The sequence below is a fragment of the Monodelphis domestica genome, chromosome 7, assembly GCF_027887165.1.
Source record: "Monodelphis domestica isolate mMonDom1 chromosome 7, mMonDom1.pri, whole genome shotgun sequence".
In the NCBI taxonomy this organism is placed as follows: domain Eukaryota; kingdom Metazoa; phylum Chordata; class Mammalia; order Didelphimorphia; family Didelphidae; genus Monodelphis; species Monodelphis domestica.
In genome coordinates, this window is record NC_077233.1 from 189,364,996 (window position 1) to 189,383,134 (window position 18,139).

General features: G+C 37.6%; 1 protein-coding gene across 2 annotated transcripts in view; it reads left to right on the forward strand.

Moving 5' to 3' along the window:
- Positions 1 to 1,840: 1,840 nt before the first annotated feature.
- Positions 1,841 to 18,139, forward strand: part of NDE1 (nudE neurodevelopment protein 1) — a 34,698-nt gene continuing 18,399 nt past the window's right edge. Inside the window, exon 1 of one of the 2 annotated variants that reach the window (XM_007498608.2) lies at positions 1,841 to 1,938. The gene's annotated coding sequence lies outside the window, so the exon portion shown is untranslated. Of the gene's footprint in view, positions 1,939 to 1,982; positions 2,134 to 18,139 lie in introns of those variants that run through there. The other variant, XM_001374858.4, reaches the window with a different exon arrangement.

Sequence of the window (18,139 nt, forward strand, 5' to 3'; positions counted from 1 at the left end):
CAAAGATATAAGAAAGATACTGAAAAAATGCATTAGATAAGAATAAACTTTTTTAAAGTTCTTTAAGTATTATTTTAATTGCTTAGAGGTTTATAAAATGACTACGGTTAAGGATTTTCTCTCTTCTATTATTATATTCATTCATTAAACAGACATTAATAAGGTTTGTAGTAGAGGTTAGGAGAATCTAAGATAAGTAAAACTCCACTGTACAGGATGGTAGCTATATAAATAATATAAAACAGAATTTAAGTGCAAAAGAAGAGTATAAAGTGCCAGGAGATTAGAGGATGAAGAAATCACTACAACTGTAACTATCAGGGAAAAGTTTATATAGAAGATGGACTTTGAACAGGGTTTTGGAAAATGATAGCTTAGAAGGCATGATGTGAAGATGGGAGAAAATTGCATTCCAGGTATCCCAAAAAGGCACTGGTAAGAAAGAATGCACAGAACCTACTTAGATGGACAAGGAGTTAATCTAATTTGGCTAGCGTGCAGAACATCAGGGGTAGTAGTCTGAAATATATACAATTATTTTAAAGATCATTTTTAAGGGGACAGCTGGGTGGCTCAATGGATTGAGAGCCAGGCCTAGAGACAGGAGGGTCTAGATTCAAATCTGGCCCCAGACACTTCCCAGCTGTGTGACCCTGGGCAAGTCACTTAACCCCCATTGCCTAGCCCTTACCACTCTTCTGCCTTGGAACCAATAGACAGTATTGACTCCAAGATGGAAGGTAAGGTTTTAAAAAAAAATTTTTTTAAAGATCATCTTTAAAAAAGAAATCATGGTGTAAGTGGCTAGAGGGCTAGTTGTGCAGTTGATAACGCCTAGTTCAAATCTTTCCTCTAACAGATTCTCTATGACCTAGGGTAAATCCCATAATCTCTCAACTCTCCAGGTAGATCTCTGAGATTAAATAACTGGCGAGTTGCCTAATTGTGGGGAGATTCTAAGCTGGGATTCACAACCCAGATGAAATCACCGGTTCGAACCAAAAAAAGGTCCTTCCTTCTATTGTCTTCCTTCTACTGAGGGACTCGCGATCCAGAAAATTAAGAGGCATTTAATATTCTGAAGCTAATTAATAGGAAAGCTTGATTTAGGATTACAGGTCTCTAGTTTCTCAGTTATAAACCATTTCACCCTATTGAGCACCTCCGAAAGTTTCGAGTGACTGCCGCAAGGTTAAGAGAAAAGCAACCGGCCAGGTACGCTAGAGAGGAGTATAGATTTGCCCAAAGAGGAGTAGGGTGGAGAAGAAGCGGAAGACTAGTTTTGTCTTCCGTGCAAAATCCGGGGGCAGTGCATAACAATGGAGAGATCCCCAAATGAACAAAGCACCCATTAACACCAGTTCTTCTCTACCTTTGCTTGGATTGGGGGGGGTTTGGTGGTTGGTGCATAAAGTCCGGGAGGGTGGGTGTCAGAAGTGGGCAGCGCATGCTGTCCATGCCCAGGACCTTGTCCATTCCAGACACAAGGGGAAGTTAAACATGAGGTTCAGGAGGACAAGGTTGCAGAGTTCAATTTCAACAGCAGGTGAGGCAGAGCAGGCCCAGGGGTCCTAGGACAAGATTACCACATTCCACTCCTCGGAACCTTCCCCCGGGTCTCTCCTCCCCCCCAAGCCTCCCGAAGGCCTTGGAAGGGAGGGGAAAGCTGAGGAGGAGGGCATTGGAGGGGAGGGAAAGGGAGGGGAAAACAGAGGAGGGCCGGGAAGGGGGGGGGAAAGAGGGAGTGAGATTAAAAGTTTCCAAATGGCGCTGAGCGATGCTGATTGGTAGAGGAGGTCGCGATTCCGTGGCAAAACGACCAATGAGAGGCGCCGCCCCAGGGGCCGGTAGGCGGGGGCGGGGGCCCGGCCTGGCTGTGCCGCGCCGCTCCCGCCCCTCCCGCCCCTCCCGCCGAGTCCTCCGCCGCTCGGATCCCGGGTAAGTGCAGCGGTTGGCGGTGGGAGTGGGAAGGAGTCTAACTTCGACTCCAGGGAGGGGTATGTATCGGGAGAAGCCGTCCAGGCTAAGGAAGGAGCCGCGAAAATCGGCCGAACGGTATCGGGTACAGCCGCGGATCTCTAGCTGCTACCATCGGCCTTTGCTGGGTCGTCTTCTTGATGCCCGCCGACCAAAGTTGGTGTCCTGGCCCTTTCTACTTTCCCAAGTTCCGTCCCTTTCTCCCAAACTTGGGGTACCAGGCTTCGAACTTCTAACTTCTCTCCTCGCTTTCCAAACTCCCCTTGCACCCCCGCTGCATCCCCGGGCTGCACGCTCCCCTTCTTCCCCACCCTTGTTCCACCTCCAGCTCGTTTCCAGCTCTTCCTTCCTCCCTCCTGGGTCCCATGATGGGGGAAGGATCCCTATCCTCCGTCCTCCTTTTTCTCCGGGAACCCACTCTCTTTTGGGGAGCACGAATCTACCCTCTCCTTCCTCCTTAAATCCTCCCTGCGACTTCCTTCCCCTGTCCCACCTCCCACTCCCTCCCCTCCTCTGGTTTCTGCTGCCGGCAGTTTCAGATTTCCCCAGACAGCAGTTTTGGGTGGTGCTGGATAGATTAAAAAAAAAACTCGTCTACAGCTTGAATTTCAGGGACTGGACCTTGCGGCTTTTCTGGGGGTCATGGGAAACCCCTCCAACACAAAACATCCTTTTTGGAGGCTGATTAATGGTCTTGGCAACAAGGGTTCTTAACCTCTTTTTTTGTGTGTCGTGGACTTCTTTGGCATAATTGTGAGGACTCTGGATCCCTTCTCAGAATATTTTTAAATGCAGAAAATAAAATACATAAAACACCAAAGGAAACTAATTTTATTGAAATAAAGTTGTAGAGACCCACCCTCAATATCCAAGTTCATGGACTCTCCTTCCCCCTAGATATAGCCATTGGATGCTTTAATGAGATTTAGAGATAGATGCTACTTTAATTTTGAGCTTCCTCTGCCCCCTTGCCCAGGGTTTACACAAAGTTGGGGGCTGCCTTTAGCTTTAGCCTGCTAATCCTTTTGGCTTCTTTTTAAAGTGTCCTTCTTAAAAAGTATCTTTTAAAAGTGGCCTTTTGTGGAGTTTTGTTGGGTTGGAGTTTGTCACTGTCCTTGCTGTAGCTCATATGGACGATTTTATAGTGCACGAGGAGGATGCTTTCAAGGATTCCTTATTTCAAACTGACCCCTACATCATTTGCTGTTATTTGGTTCATTGATGAGATTTCCTTGGGATCCTCTCTCCTAGCCATCTATATCCCTGCAGATGATTTGTACATTTTCTTTTCATTTTCTTTCTTTCCTTTTCATTTTCTTGCCTGTGGCTTTTCATAAATCTTTTATAGAGCATCCAATCGATGTGCTAGCTTTCTCCCTGTGATTCTTGTACTCTCTGAGGTTACCATTGTTCCTTTTCTGGTCATACGTATTCCCCCTTCTTGCTAGCATGTCATCATTGATAATATATTTTCCATCTACTATGCCCACCATCAGCCTCCTTCTTAAGTGCATTAATTGCATTCAGCCCCAGTACACTCTTAAGTTGTTAGGAACTTTACATCTCCACACATTCAAAGTGATAAAAAGAAAGTGAATTTAAAAGTATGGGGTGATATCTAGACAGTGATATGCAACTGGATGGATAACCTTGTTGAGAACCTAATATTTTCTTTGTTATATATATATATATATATATATATATATATATATATATATATATATATATATATATATATATAAACGCAAACATGCATCTCTCTTGGACATGGACTGTAGACAGAAAACTGAAAAGTTCATTGCGCAGAAGCCCATTTTAGTATAGATTTTCTCTGCTTATGTTTGTGAGTCATGGAGCACCATGATCACTGAAGAATCAAAATTACAAATAACCAAAAGAATAATTGGAGGAAACAAGCATTGATTGCCTACTGTGTGCCAGACACTGTAGTCATTGTTGTTGTTCAGTGGTGCCTGACTCTGTGACTGTGCATGCTAACACTGGCAGTTGGATTTTCTTGGCAAGGAAAAAAAGTAATTTGCCATTTTCTTCTCCAGTGGATTGAGGCAAGCAGGTTAAATGATTTGCCCAAGGTCACCTAGCTCCTGAGTGTCTGAGGCTGGATTTAGATCCCAGTTTGGATTTAGATCCCAGGTCATCCTGACTCTAGGCCTAGCACTCTTATCTCCTGAACTATATAGCTGCCTCTAATGTGCTCAGCAGTTTCTACAAACATTATCTCATTTGATCCTCACAGCAATGATGGGGTAGGGAGAGAGAATATGGAGGAAAAGAGAGTGACATCAGTTCCTGTGGCTTACATAGTTTTTTATTGTTGGGGACTCACTGGGAGGTAGGTGTTGTTGTTATAATCCTCATTTTACAGTTGAGAAAACTGAGACTAACGGAAGTTAAGTGACTTGCCCAGGATCACTCAGGGTTTCTATGATCTTCTTTGACCAACAGGTCTTCCAATTCCAGTCCTGATACTGTGTTCACCGCTCCACCTAGCTGCCTCTAAAGGAAAGACTCTTATTTCATGCCTAACCATTTTCCAGATGAGGCTTTACCTCTTGCATTTAAGATTAGGTAGAAATAAATTGTGCTTAGGAAATTTTGAAGCCCCTGACTTGGCAGAAAGCCATTCATATTTTAGAGAACAATTCCTTTAACCCAGTTCATTCTTCCAGGAGGTTGTTTTTAAGATTTTGAATGTTTTATTTTGCTTCATTGAGTCTGAGCTTATATTTCAGTCTTACTCCTTGTAGTATTATTCATAGTATGATAGAGGCATCCTGGTATAGTTGATAGAATGCTAGTCTGGGAACCAGGAAGAGTTAAAATCTGGACTCTGACATGGCCTATGTGACCCTGGGTAAGTCATTTATCCTCTGTGTATCTTATCCTATTCCTTAGGACTTAATAACTAAGTCATTTCCACACTTATTCGAGTCCCCCATGTTGAGAAAAGTATATATCCTTCTTTATGCATCTGCATAGTATAGGCTTTTTGTACAATTTTAAAGAACATAGATATTAAAACCGAAGGAGGCGCACTTGCTCTGAACCCAGTGACCCATATCTACAACACATAGAACTTACATTATAAATGTAATGCTATTGGAGTATGACAGTAAGTTCTTTACCAGTCTTTTCTTCCCTGCTCCCTTCCCCATTTGTTTTCATCAGAAGCTGTGTATGATGGGGTAGGGAGGGAGAATATGGAGGAAAAGAGAGTGACATCAGTTCCTGTGGCTTACATAGTTTTTTATTGTTGGGGACTCACTATGCTGACTTTCTGTACTAACAGGAAACTTGAAAATTTGTATCTTGTTCTGCTTTTTCTAGTATTGTGAAATCAGAGATGCACCCTGAACTTGTTTTTCAATTTCAAAGTTCAATTTCTAGGAGGTTTAATTAATGCTTATATATAATAAGTAAAAATCTTTTTGTATACAAAAACAGATTTTTGTACAAGGAATACATAATTGCTTTTTTGGCATAAAATACTTTGGTCTCATTAATCCTAATTTTATTCCTCTGTTACTTGCATGTTGTGGCAAGTATGTAATGCATTTCCTATGCAGATACTTTTTCTCAATAGCTACCTAGAATTGCTTGGGCATGTTTTCTGAGAACACATTTAATGTGATAGCATCATTTAGTTGGAAAATAAGACTGAGCTTGAAATCTGAAGACTTGGGTTCTAGTTCTTGCTCTGCAATACTAACTCTGTGTAACTTTGGACAAGTCCCTAAACTTTTCTGGACCTCAGCTATGGAGTGAGTGCTGGAATGATATAACCTAAGTGAAAATTAGTGAAAACTGGAAGTTTTGATTCGAAGAACATTAATAGTTGGAGGAAAGTCCAGCCTTAGTTAGAATATCTGCTTTTTTCCAGAAAGAATTCTAAAATCAAAAATCTACCCTCTTTGCTCTTAAGCTTGGTTTTCTGGCAGGCTAACTTTTGTATGTGAAAAGGCAATGGAATAAGGCAAGTTCAGATGGTTCAGTGATTGAGAGCTAGGCCTAGAGATGGGTGATGTGGGGCAAATCACTAAACCCCAATTGCCAACCCCTTACTCTCTTCTGCCTTGGAACTGATATTGATTCTAAGATAGAAGGTAAAGGTTTAAAAAAAAGGTAATAATCTTTCTCTATGTCAAAACAGAGGTGTATGAGGTATTTATATGATTATCTTCCAGGTTTAATATATCTTTTGGTGAAATTAGTAATTTAATAGCATTAAAAGCAGAACTAAAAATCTCCCTCTGCTGTAGGATCCCAGGCAAGTCCCTTTCGGCTCTAAGTCTCTGATCCTATGATCCAAGAGAAATGACTCAAGATGATAAGATTGGATTAAGTACATTTTTGGCTGCTTGGGACAGAAGGAAGAAATTTATAGCCAGTCTAGTATACTGGGATGTACAAATGAAATTGGGCTTAAGAACTTTCTTAAAGACTAAGGCAATTTTATCTTTTTTATTTTAATTTGTGGAAAAGAACTCTGAACTTTTTTATTTGTGTAAACTTTTTTGTTTTACATTACCAAATAATGCTATAAAGAGATAAATAAAGGATTGTTAGAGAAGCAAGCCTTTGAACTTTATTGAGTTTGGGTCGGGACAAATAATGTTGCATGTCATTATTACATTCTATGCAATTTTCAAGTAACAAAATTTTAAATTAAGATAGTTATTTATTAAGAAAGTTGAACTGTCGTTGGCCTTCTTGCTGTGTAGTTTCCCCACAGGTCAGTTTTTAAGATGAAACTACTTGATTTGTGTTTCGTTCTTAAACATTTTCATTTTCAACTAAAGGTTTAAATAATTGTGCTGACTCAGCTGATGTACCCCATTTACCCCATGCAAGGCAGTGTTTTGTAAGGAAGTCCCATGATTCTGCTTACCAGGTCCCAAAGTCTATTATTGTATTTTATGTGAGTCTGACTGTAAGTAGGATCTCACCCCATGGGAGGATTTTTGCTCTGGAAACACCTAGATTTTGTCCTTTCTCCAATCCATAAGGATATAAAACATTGGAGAGAAAGGTTTTACCCTTAACTTTAAAGATCTACTTTTACATTTTCCTTTGTTGAGACAGATGGCATCTCTTGAAATGGAAACCCTTTAATTCAGTTTTATGTGCCTCCTGGCCTTTAACTACTAGCCCTTTCTTATCAGCTCTCTACTAAAGTGCATGTTTATTTACAGATGTAAATTAGGCACCGAATGGGGACTTTCCCCATCCTTAGCCATTTATTTTATTCTACTTAGTTCTTTTTCACATGTTTGTTTTACTTTTTAAATAGACTTTAAAAAGTTGAACCTATTCCAACTGATATTTGAGAGTAATATATACTTTATCACAAATAACCACATGTCAGTGACCTCTATGTGTTGTTTTAAAATTATTTTTGATTATCCAGTCACAAAACTATAAATACATAAGTTAGTGAATATATTTCTAGTTCTTTTTTCTTTGATTTGTATTGTGGCTTATATATTTTTCCATATTTCTTTATATTCTTTTTTTTTTTAATAAAACCCTTACTTTCCATCTTGGAGTCAATACTGTGTATTGGCTCCAAGGCAGAAGAGTGGTAAGGGCTAGGCAATGGGGGTCAAGTGACTTGCCCAGGGTCACACAGCTGGGAAGTGTCTGAGGTTATATTTGAACCTAGGACGTCCCGTCTCTAGGGCTGGCTCTCAATCCACTGAGCTACCCAGCTGCCCCCTATATATTCTTGATAATTTTAATTTTAATGGCATTGTTATATGGTAGTCCATTCCATTCAGGTGTACCTAAGCTCATTTTTGTCAGTTTTTGTGACAAATAACGGTTTTACAGATGGCCCCTTCTTTCTTTTTAAAAATGACATCCTTGGAGTATATCTCTCATGGTAGGATTATTCACAGTTTTGTAATTTTTGTTATTTGTTTCTTGGTTGCTCCTTTAAAAAAATTGCATCAATTTTCCATACCACTCACCAGGAGTTGTAAGGCTACCTATTTCCCCATAACCTGTAAACATTGTTTTCTTTTTTCCCATGGCAGTCTGATGAACCCCAGATTTTGTCCACTTTTCATTTTTTATTGTTATTGAAGGTTATTTCTGATTATTACTGAGTTTGAACTGTTTTTAGTGATTCCTTATGATTTATGTTTCCTTTTTTATTGTCTATTCATAACCTTTGACTAGATGATTCATTGGAGATTAGCTACTATACCAGTTATACATATATCACATTATTATAAATTCTATATGCCAGAATTTTATCTGACATTTTTGCTGCAAAGTTGGGAAAAATTAATGTATTACTTATCTAATTTGCCTATGGTTTTCATTGTACATAATTAAAGTTTTTAAATAAGCAAATCTACTTTGTCTCTAGTAATTTATTTCAATTTTTAAAAACTTTTACTTTCTGTCTCGGTAACAACTCTTAAGACAGAAAGGCAAGAGCTAGGCAAATAGTTTAAGTGACTTGTCTATGATTATGCAGCTAGGAAATGTCTGAGGCCAAATTTGAACTCAGGTTCCTCCAACTCCAAACCTGGCTTTCTATCAACTGTGCTACCTAGCTGCTCCAATTTATTCCATTTGTTCAAGAAATATTATTCCACTTCCACAGTCAAGATAAATTTTTATGGTTCATTTTAATGTATATTTACTTCATTATTCTGACTGGCATATGCTGTTATATAGTATAAGAATCTGTTTGTTTTTCACTATATTTGTATCCATTTTCTCAGTATTTTGAACAGTGATTCTTTTTGCTAATGCTTAATATCTGTACTTTTATCAAACACCAAGCACACTTTGTTTACATTTGGTTTTATTATCTATTTGATAATTGTTGCTTTATATATTTGAAAGTTTATCCTCTTTAAAGTGACTGACAAAAGGAAGAATTACATAACTTTTCTTTTACTTTTCTTTGCCAGAGAAAATGATCTTTGGACTGGAAAGGATAGAACAAATATGGATAAGGGGGATTTAAAACTCAAGATAAGTTAGGGAGATAGTAGTTGCTCTCAGTTACTTCCTGTAACTAGGTCCAGATGAATTACATCCTAAGGTACTGGCATATATATGATTGCTAAGTCATTGTCAGTGATCTTGAAAGCATCATGGATCATAGTAGAGGTACCCCAGAATTGCAGAGGGAAAACATCTCTGTTTTTTAAGAAGAAAGTAAAACGTCTTAAAACTGTAGGCTAATGAGCTTGTCTTTGATACCTGGCAAAATTCCAAAATGTATTTAAAGTATGATGATGAAACATGCAGCAGAAGAAGCTGTGATCACAGGGAGGTTACATAGGTTCATTCAGAACAGGTCATACCAGATGAGCTTCCATTTCCTTTTTGCAGGGTTATTAGATGAGTAACTCAGATGAATGCTTTGGATATATCACTTATCTGTATTTTAGCAAAATATTTGATAAAGCACCTCTTATGGAAAAGAGAGAGATTTGGGCTAGCTGATAGTACAATTGAGAAAAAGTCAGAAGTGGTTCAATGACTGGACCCAAAGCATATTTATTAATGATTTACTTTTAAAGCAGTGGCTTTGGAATCTGAGGACCTGTGCTTGAATCTCAACTCTGCTCTTGACTTGTTACACCTAGGGCCAGTCAACTTTAACCACTCCCAGGGTCCTGTGTTTTTACATTTTTAGTGATGACTTGAATGAAGGCATAGAAGGCATGTTTACCACTAAATATGCAAATATCCCAGAGCTGGGAGGGATAACTAACTTGCTGAATAACAATCAGGATCCAAAAAGATTTTTTACAGGCTAGAATGTTGGGCCTGACTTATTAAGTTGAAATTGGATAGGTATCAAAAAATTAGATCTGGAAATTTTAGTACATTGCAAGCCAAATATAAATCAACAATGTGATTTGGCAGTCAAAAAATTTGGTGTTCAAGATTTAGGAAGGTGTGATAACCTTATTTTACTATGTCTTAGTCTGGCCACATTTTAGGGAAAACATTGGTAAGCTATCAAGTTTTCAGAAGAGGGTAATGAGGACGGTGAAAGGCCTCAGGTTGCTATCCTATGGGACTCCATTAAAGGAACTAGCACAGTTAACCTGGAGAAGTAAAAACTTGGAGTTATGATAGCCATCTTCAAGTATTTATGAAGCTAAGCTATGAAGAGACTTGTTCTGCTCAGTCCTAGAGGACAAAACTAGGAGCAGTGGATAAAAGTGACAGTGGCAGATTTAGGTTGACAGAAGAATAGGCTTCTTAAGAATTAAATCCTCCAAAGTGGGATAGGCTGCTCAGGAGGTAGTGGATACCATTTATTAAAAATCTTTATACATCTTGTCAGATATATTGTAGAGAAGGGTTTGTTATTGCTTTTGTGGATTTTATTTGGTTGTATGTGGGTTGTATTCATCCTTTAGGGTTCATTCCAACTCCTAAATCTGTTTTGTGAACAAAGAATATTCCCCTCATTGTTCATTGTTTCCTTTATTTCTGTCAATATTTGAGATTATATAATATTTTGGATCAGCAATACTGGCAGTCCTTCAGGCAGCTTTCTTAGACTAAATTGTAGAAATGATGCCATACCATTCACAGTGATAGGGGGAGTTTTCTCATCCAGAAATTCCCAAAATCATAGACATTGCCGATCTAGTCTGTCCTCCATACCGAAATTTTTGAGCACTGTTTGGGCACAATAAAGTTTGCTTTGGGTTAAGTAGATGTGATCTGGTTCCTCATAGATCTGATAAACTAGATCCAGTGTAAACTAGAGAAGTTTTGATAGAAATTGATGGCCTAAGAATAGAATTGATAGCATAAACAAGGAATGGAAAGAGATGAGGCAGATGATAATGTTTGATTGTTTATTAAAGGAATTCATATCATCTTTCTCTGCTCTTCCTCTCCAAATAAAAACAAACTTGTTTTTTTTTAAGTATTAAGAATATTTTGTTCACCAAAAAGAATATTTTCACTCAATTGAAACTTTTCTCTGAAATTTTTAATGGTTTCTAAATAGTTCTTTTTTTTAGACCTCATTCTTTTTAGTCTTTTTGCTAATGTTTGACACTGGTGACCATATTCCTGTATACTATCTTCTCTGACTTCATGACACTTCTGTCTCCTGCTTATTCCCCTATTCCTTCTCAGTCTCCTTTGCTGGCTCATTATCAGTATCGATGCAAGTGAAATTTAACAAAAGGATATAAACTGAGACATTTTTCTGAGCAATATTATGGTTTATTAGCAGGGGCACTATCAACCAATAAAAAATAGGTCAATGGCTTGCCTCAGTTTCCAGCCAAAGACCCAGGATTGAAGATGTAATTCGTTTTTAGAAGTGTCAAACAAAGGCCAGAACAGAAATTCCATTGGTTATGGAACTGGTAATGCCATGAGGTTAAGGAATCATGATTGGTTACATTAAAGAAAGAAGACATAATACACATGGGATGAAGACTGCTTCTCTCTGTTCCTAAGGAATTCAGCTACACCTCAAGGTTATTGATAGGGACCCAGTGATGTAGATTCACTGGCACTTAGGTATTAAATAAGACTACCTTTTTAATTGACAAGGATGAGGCTAAAGATGGAACAAGGTTAATTAGTTCGATTCTCAAAGATATCACACAAACCTTGCAGGTGATCCTGAGATTACAATTCCTAGAAAATTAGAATGTTTTATGAGAGTATTAAACCTCTAAGAACAGAGTTTTTCTTTACCAGTGATTACAGAAAAGCTTAAACTTTTTGCATCTAACTTTGAGAGAAGCTGAATTTTTGAACTAGTGCTTCTATACTCAGAGACAAAGAGCCTTGGGTTTGTTATGTAGAATGTGGTTACAAAATAAAGTCAATTATAAGATACAAATTCAGTATTAATTTTTACATTATTATACCCTGTGACTCCTGAGTATCCTTCAGCATTCTAGCCTAAGCCTTCTTTTCTTCCCCCCTCTATACTTTTTCAGTAAGGTTCTTCAGCTCCCATGAGCTTAACTTATATCTATGAGAATGAGTTGTAGCTCTGTATAACCATATACAGCTGAGGAAGTCTCCAGATGCAACGACTTTTCGTGCCACTGGACCCAGGCTTCCAACGCCAAGAGAGTGGGACTGTCTCTGTGCATCGACTTTTCCACTTAAATCTCCTTCACGCACAAGTGTTTTAGTGCACACTCATCTACATCACAGATGAAAGCGCACAAAGACAATCGTCATCCTCAGTTACCGAGAGACTACTACTAAGTCTTTCCCTTGAACTTCAGCCCACATCACCATTTGACTATTTGCCACTTCAGATTAAATGCCTAGGAGACATTCTAAACTCCACATCTTCAAAATTGAACTCTATCTTTTCTCCTAACTTTCTTCCTCCACCTTCCTACTTTGGTTGAAGGCACCACCATCCCTCCAGTGTCTTAAGTTTCTAACTTTAGCATTAGCTCGAACTTCTCACTATCCCTTACTCCAAGTATCCAGCCATTTGCCAGATCTTGCTGTTTCTGCCCTTTCTCTTCATTCACACAGCTGCCACTTTAATTAAGGCCTTTTTTACCTTGATTATTCCAATAGCTTCCAAAAGTTTCTCCACTTCATCACATTCTGTACCCCTACTACCAAATTTTCCATAAGCACAGATCTATGTGTCTCCTCTCAAATTTTTCTTGTGTCTTGTACCCCCTTTGGCAACTTGATGAAATTTCTGGATTCCTCATCAGACATGTTTTTTAAATGCATATAATAAAACACTGACATTACAAAAGAAATCAGTTATAAAATGCAAATATTTAAAAACCAAGTTCGCAGTCTTCAATGAAAATATTCCGGCCCCAGCCTATCTTACCCTTCCTAAACTCTGCATTTTAGCTAAAATGGCATAATCCTTATTTCTCACACACAATCCTATATCTCTTTGCTTGAAATGTGCTCCATCCTTACTTCCACCTCAGAGATTCTCTGTCTTCCTTTATGAAACCCCTTAAACACCATCTTTTTCATGAACCATGCCCATGCCCTGATTCCAACTGCTAGTAACTTCCCCAAATATCTTGTATTTAACTCCTTTGTATATATTTGTATTGCCACTTTATATTTATGCATATATTTATATCTATACTTCTTATCTCCTCCATTAGAATGTAAGCTGGTGGAGAGTAGTGCATTGTTTCATTCTTTGCACTTGTTTCCCCAGCCCCTAATGTAGTGCTTATAAAGTAAGCTTGTCACTTGACTGATGGCCACTTTTGCCACACTAAGGTGAACCAGGGACTATTAATAGCTGATACAAAGAATCTAATCTGCCTCACTTCCATTCACCACAGCTCAGATATAAATGAATATTTTAAAAACTTTATTTACTTTCCATCAAATAGGGTCAATCACTTTTTTTTTACATTTTTAATTTTATTTTCATTTTTCATTTTTTTTACTTTTAAACATTATTTTATTTGGTCATTTTCAAACATTATTCATTGGAAACAAAGATCATTTTCTTTTCCTCCCCCCTCCCACCACCCCTCCCATAGCCGAAGCGCGATTCCACTGGGTATCACAGTGTCCTTGATCTGAACCCATTTTCATGTTGTTGGTATTTGCATTAGGGTGTTCATTTAGAGTCTCTCCTCAATCATATCCCCTCGACCCCTGTAGTCAAGCAGTTGCCTTTCCTCGGTGTTTTTACTCCCACAGTTTGTCCTCTGCTTGTGGATAGTGTTTTTTCTCCTAGATCCCTGCAGATTGTTCAGGGACATTGCATTGACATTAATGGAGAAGTCCATTACGTTCAATTGTACCACAGTGTATCAGTCTCTGTGTGTTTTCCTGGTTCTGCTCCTTTCTCTCTGCATCACTTCCTGGAGGTTGTTCCAATCTCCATGGAATTCCTCCACTTTATTATTCCTTTGAGCACAATAGTATTCCATCACCAACATATACCACAATTTGTTCAGCCATTCCCCAATTGAAGGGCATCCCCTCATTTTCCAATTTTTGGCCACCACAAAGAGCGCAGCTATGAATATTCTTGTACAAGTCTTTTTCCTTATCTCTTTGGGGTACAAACCCAGCAGTGCTATAGCTGGATCAAAGGGCAGACAGTTCTTTATCGATCTTTGGGCATAGTTTCAAATTGCCCTCCAGAATGGCTGGATCAATTCACAACTCCACCAGCAATGAATTAATGTCCCTACTTTGCCACATCCCCTCCAGCATTCATTACTTTCCTTTGCTGTCATGTTAGCCAATCTCTTAGGTGTGAGGTGATACCTCAGAGTTGTTTTGATTTGCATTTCTCTGATTACAAGAGATTTAGAACACTTTTTCATGTGTTTATTAATAGTTTTGATTTCTTTATCTGAAAACTGCCTATTCATGTCCCTTGCCCATTTATCAATTGGAGAATGGCTTGATTTTTTGTACAATTGATTTAGCTCTTTGTAAATTTGAGTAATTAAACCTTTGTCAGAGGTTTTTGTTATGAAGATTGTTTTCCAATTTGTTGCTTCCCTTCTGAGTTTAGTTACATTGGTTTTGTTTGTACAAAAACTTAATTTGATGTAGTCAAAATCATTTATTTTACATTTTGTGACTCTTTCTAAGTCTTGCTTGGTTTTAAAATCTTTCCCATGACAAAGGTCTGACATGTATACTATTCTGTGTTTGCCTAATTTACTTATAGTTTCCTTTTTTATGTTTTAAGTCATTCACCCATTCTGAGTTTATCTTGGTATAGGGTGTGAGGTGTTGATCCAAACCTAATCTCTCCCACACCGTCTTCCAATTTTCCCAGCAGTTTTTATCAAATAGTGAATTTTTGTCCCAAAAGCTGAGGTCTTTGGGTTTGTCATAGACTGTCTTACTAAGGTCATTTACCCCAAGTCTATTCCACTGATGCTCCTTTCTATCTCTTAGCCAGTACCAAATTGTTTTGATGACCACTGTTTTATAGTATAGTTTGAGATCTCGGACTGCAAGTCCTCCTTTCTTTGCTTTTTTTTTCCTTGATTTCCCTGGATATCCTTATCTTTTGTTCTTCCAAATGAACTTAGTTATGTTTTTTTCTAATTCAGTAAAGAAGTTTTTTGGTAGTTCAAAGGGTATGGCACTAAATAAGTAAATTAATTTGGGTAGGATTATCATTTTTATTATGTTAGCTCGTCCCACCCATGAGCAATCAATGTTTTTCCAATTGTTTAGATCTAGTTTTAACTGTGTGGAGAATGTTTTGTAGTTGTGTTCATATAGTTTCTGTGTTTGTCTCAGCAGATAGATTCCTAAGTATTTTATATTGTCTAGGGTGATTTTAAATGGTATTTTGCTTTCTAATTCTTGCTGCTGAAAGGGGTTAGAGATATATAGAAATGCTGATGGCTTATGCAGGTTTATTTTGTATCCTGCAACTTTGCTAAAGTTCTTGATTATTTTGACTAGCTTCTTGGTTGATTCTCTAGGATTCTTTAAGTAAACCATCATATCAGCCACAAAGAGTGATAGCTTGGTCTCCTCATTGCCAATTTTAATACCTTCAATTTCTTTTTCTTCTCTAATTGCTACTGCTAGTGTTTTTAGTACAATGTTAAATACTAGAGGTGATAATGGGCATCCTTGTTTTACTCCTGATCTTATTGGGAAGGCTTCTCGTTTATCCCCATTGCAGATGATGTTTACTGATGGTTTTAGATATATACTGTTTATTATTTTTAGGAAAGGCCCTTCTATTCCTATACTTTCTAGGGTTTTCAATAGGAATGGGTGTTGTATTTTATCAAAGGCTTTTTCTGCATCTATTGATAATCATGTGATTTTTGTCGGTTTGCTTGTTAATATGGTCAATTATGTGGATGGTTTTCCTAATATTGAACCATCCTTGCATTCCTGGTATGAATCCTGCCTGGTCATAGTGGATAACCCTTGTGATGACTTGCTGGAGTCTTTTTGCTAGTATCCTATTTAAGATTTTTGCATCTATATTCATTAGGGAGATTGGTCTATAGTTTTCTTTCTCTGTTTTTGACCTGCCTGGTTTTGGGATCAGTACCATGTTTGTGTCGTAAAATGAATTTGGTAGAACTCCTTCTTGGCTTATTCTGTCAAATAGTTTGTATAATATTGGGATTAGTTGTTCTTTGAATATTTAATAGAATTCATTTGTGAATCCATTTGGACCTGGGGATTTTTTCTTAGGGAGTTCTTTGATGGCTTGTTCAATTTCTTTTTCTGATATGGGGTTCTTTAGGTAATTTATTTCTTCCTTTTTAGTCTAGGCAATTTATATTTTTGTAAGTATTCATCCAAATCACCTAGATTGACATATTTGTTGCCATATAATTGGGCATAGTAGTTTTTAATGATTGCCTTAATTCTCTCTTCATTAGAGGTGAGGTCTCCCTTTTCATCTTGGATACTGTCAATTTGGTTTTTTCTTTTCTTTTTTTAATTAGACTGACTAGTACTTTGTTTTATTTGTTTTTTTTTTTCAAAGTACTAGCTTCTAGTCTTATTATTAATTATTAATAGTTCTTTGACTTTCAATTTTATTAATTTCTCTTTTGAGTTTTAGGATCTCTAATTTAGTCTTTATCTGAGGATTTTTAATTTGTTCACTTTCTAGTGTATTAATTTGCATGCCCAATTCATTGACCTCTGCCCTTCTTAATTTGTTAATATATGAACTCAAGGATATAAATTTCTCCCTGAGTACTGCTTTGTCTGCATCCCATAGGTTTTGAAAGGATGTCTCATCATTGTCATTTTCTTCAATGAAGTTATTGTTTTTACAATTTGTTCTTTAACCAGTTTTGGAGAATCGTATTGTTTAATTTCCAATTAATTTTTGATTTACCTCTCCGTGTTCCCTTACTAATTATTATTTTCATTGCATTGTGATCTGAGAAAGTTGCATTTATTATTTCTGCTCTTTTGCACTTGTTTGTAATGTTTTTATGCCCTAATACATGGTCAGTTTTTGTGAATATACCAAGTGCTGCTGAAAAGAAGGTATATTCCTTTTTGTCCCTATTTTTCTTCACATGTCTACTAACTCTAATTTTTCTAAGATTTCATTCACTGCTCTTACCTCTTTCTTATTTATTTGTTGGTTTGATTTATCTAGTTCAGATAGAGGAAGGTTCAGGTCTCCCACTAGTATAGTTTTTCTATCTATTTCATCCTTGAGCTCCTCTAGTTTCTCCTTTAGAAATTTGGATGCTATGCCATTTGGAGCATACATGAGTACAGATATTTCCTCATTGCCTATACTGCCTTTTATCAGGATATAATTACATTGCCTATCTCTTTTAACTACATTTATTTTTACTTTGGCTTTGTCAGATATCATGATTGCGACTCCTGCCTTCTTTTTATCAGTTGATGCCCAATAGATTTGGTTCCACCCTCTTACTTTCACCCTGTGCGGATCTACCTTCCTCATGTGTGTTTCTTGTAGACAGCATATGGTAGAGTTTTGGATTCTAATCCACTTTGCTATTCGCTTGTGTTTTATGGGTGAGTTCATTCCACTCACATTCAGATTTATGATTACTAGCTGTGTATTTCCCAGCATTTTGATTTCTACTCCTGGTCCTGCTTTTCTTTTTTTACTATTTCCTTCTACACCAGTGTTTGTTTTTAATCAGTCCCCCTAGTTCCCACCCTTATTTTACTTCCCTTTCTACCCCCCTCCCTTCTTATTCCCCCCCCCATTATTTTCCCTGTAGTCTTTCTAAAATTCAAAAAAAAACCCCTACCCCCTCCCTCCCTTGTACTGCTTCCCTCCTCACCAGTCCGTTTGTTACCCTTCTACTCCCCTATAGGGCGCAAATCTATTCTCTGCCCCAATGGATTGGATTGTTCTTCCCTCTTTGGGTCAATTTCAAAGCACATAAGAGTTGATTATTTCCTGTCTCTGACCTCTTTACCCTTCCAGTGTATTGGTGTTCTCCCCCCTCCCACCATGAGCTTCTTTGTGACATATAAATTTTCCCCCATTTGTTTCTTTTCCCATTTCTTTTAATATTAACCTATTTTTTAGCTCTAGTTATATATACATACATATATACGCATACACATGTGTATGTATTTATGCATGCATATATCTATATACCTATTTATGTCTTGTCCTTTCATCATATACAGTTTGCAGTGTTCTCTCTAAGTGTACTTC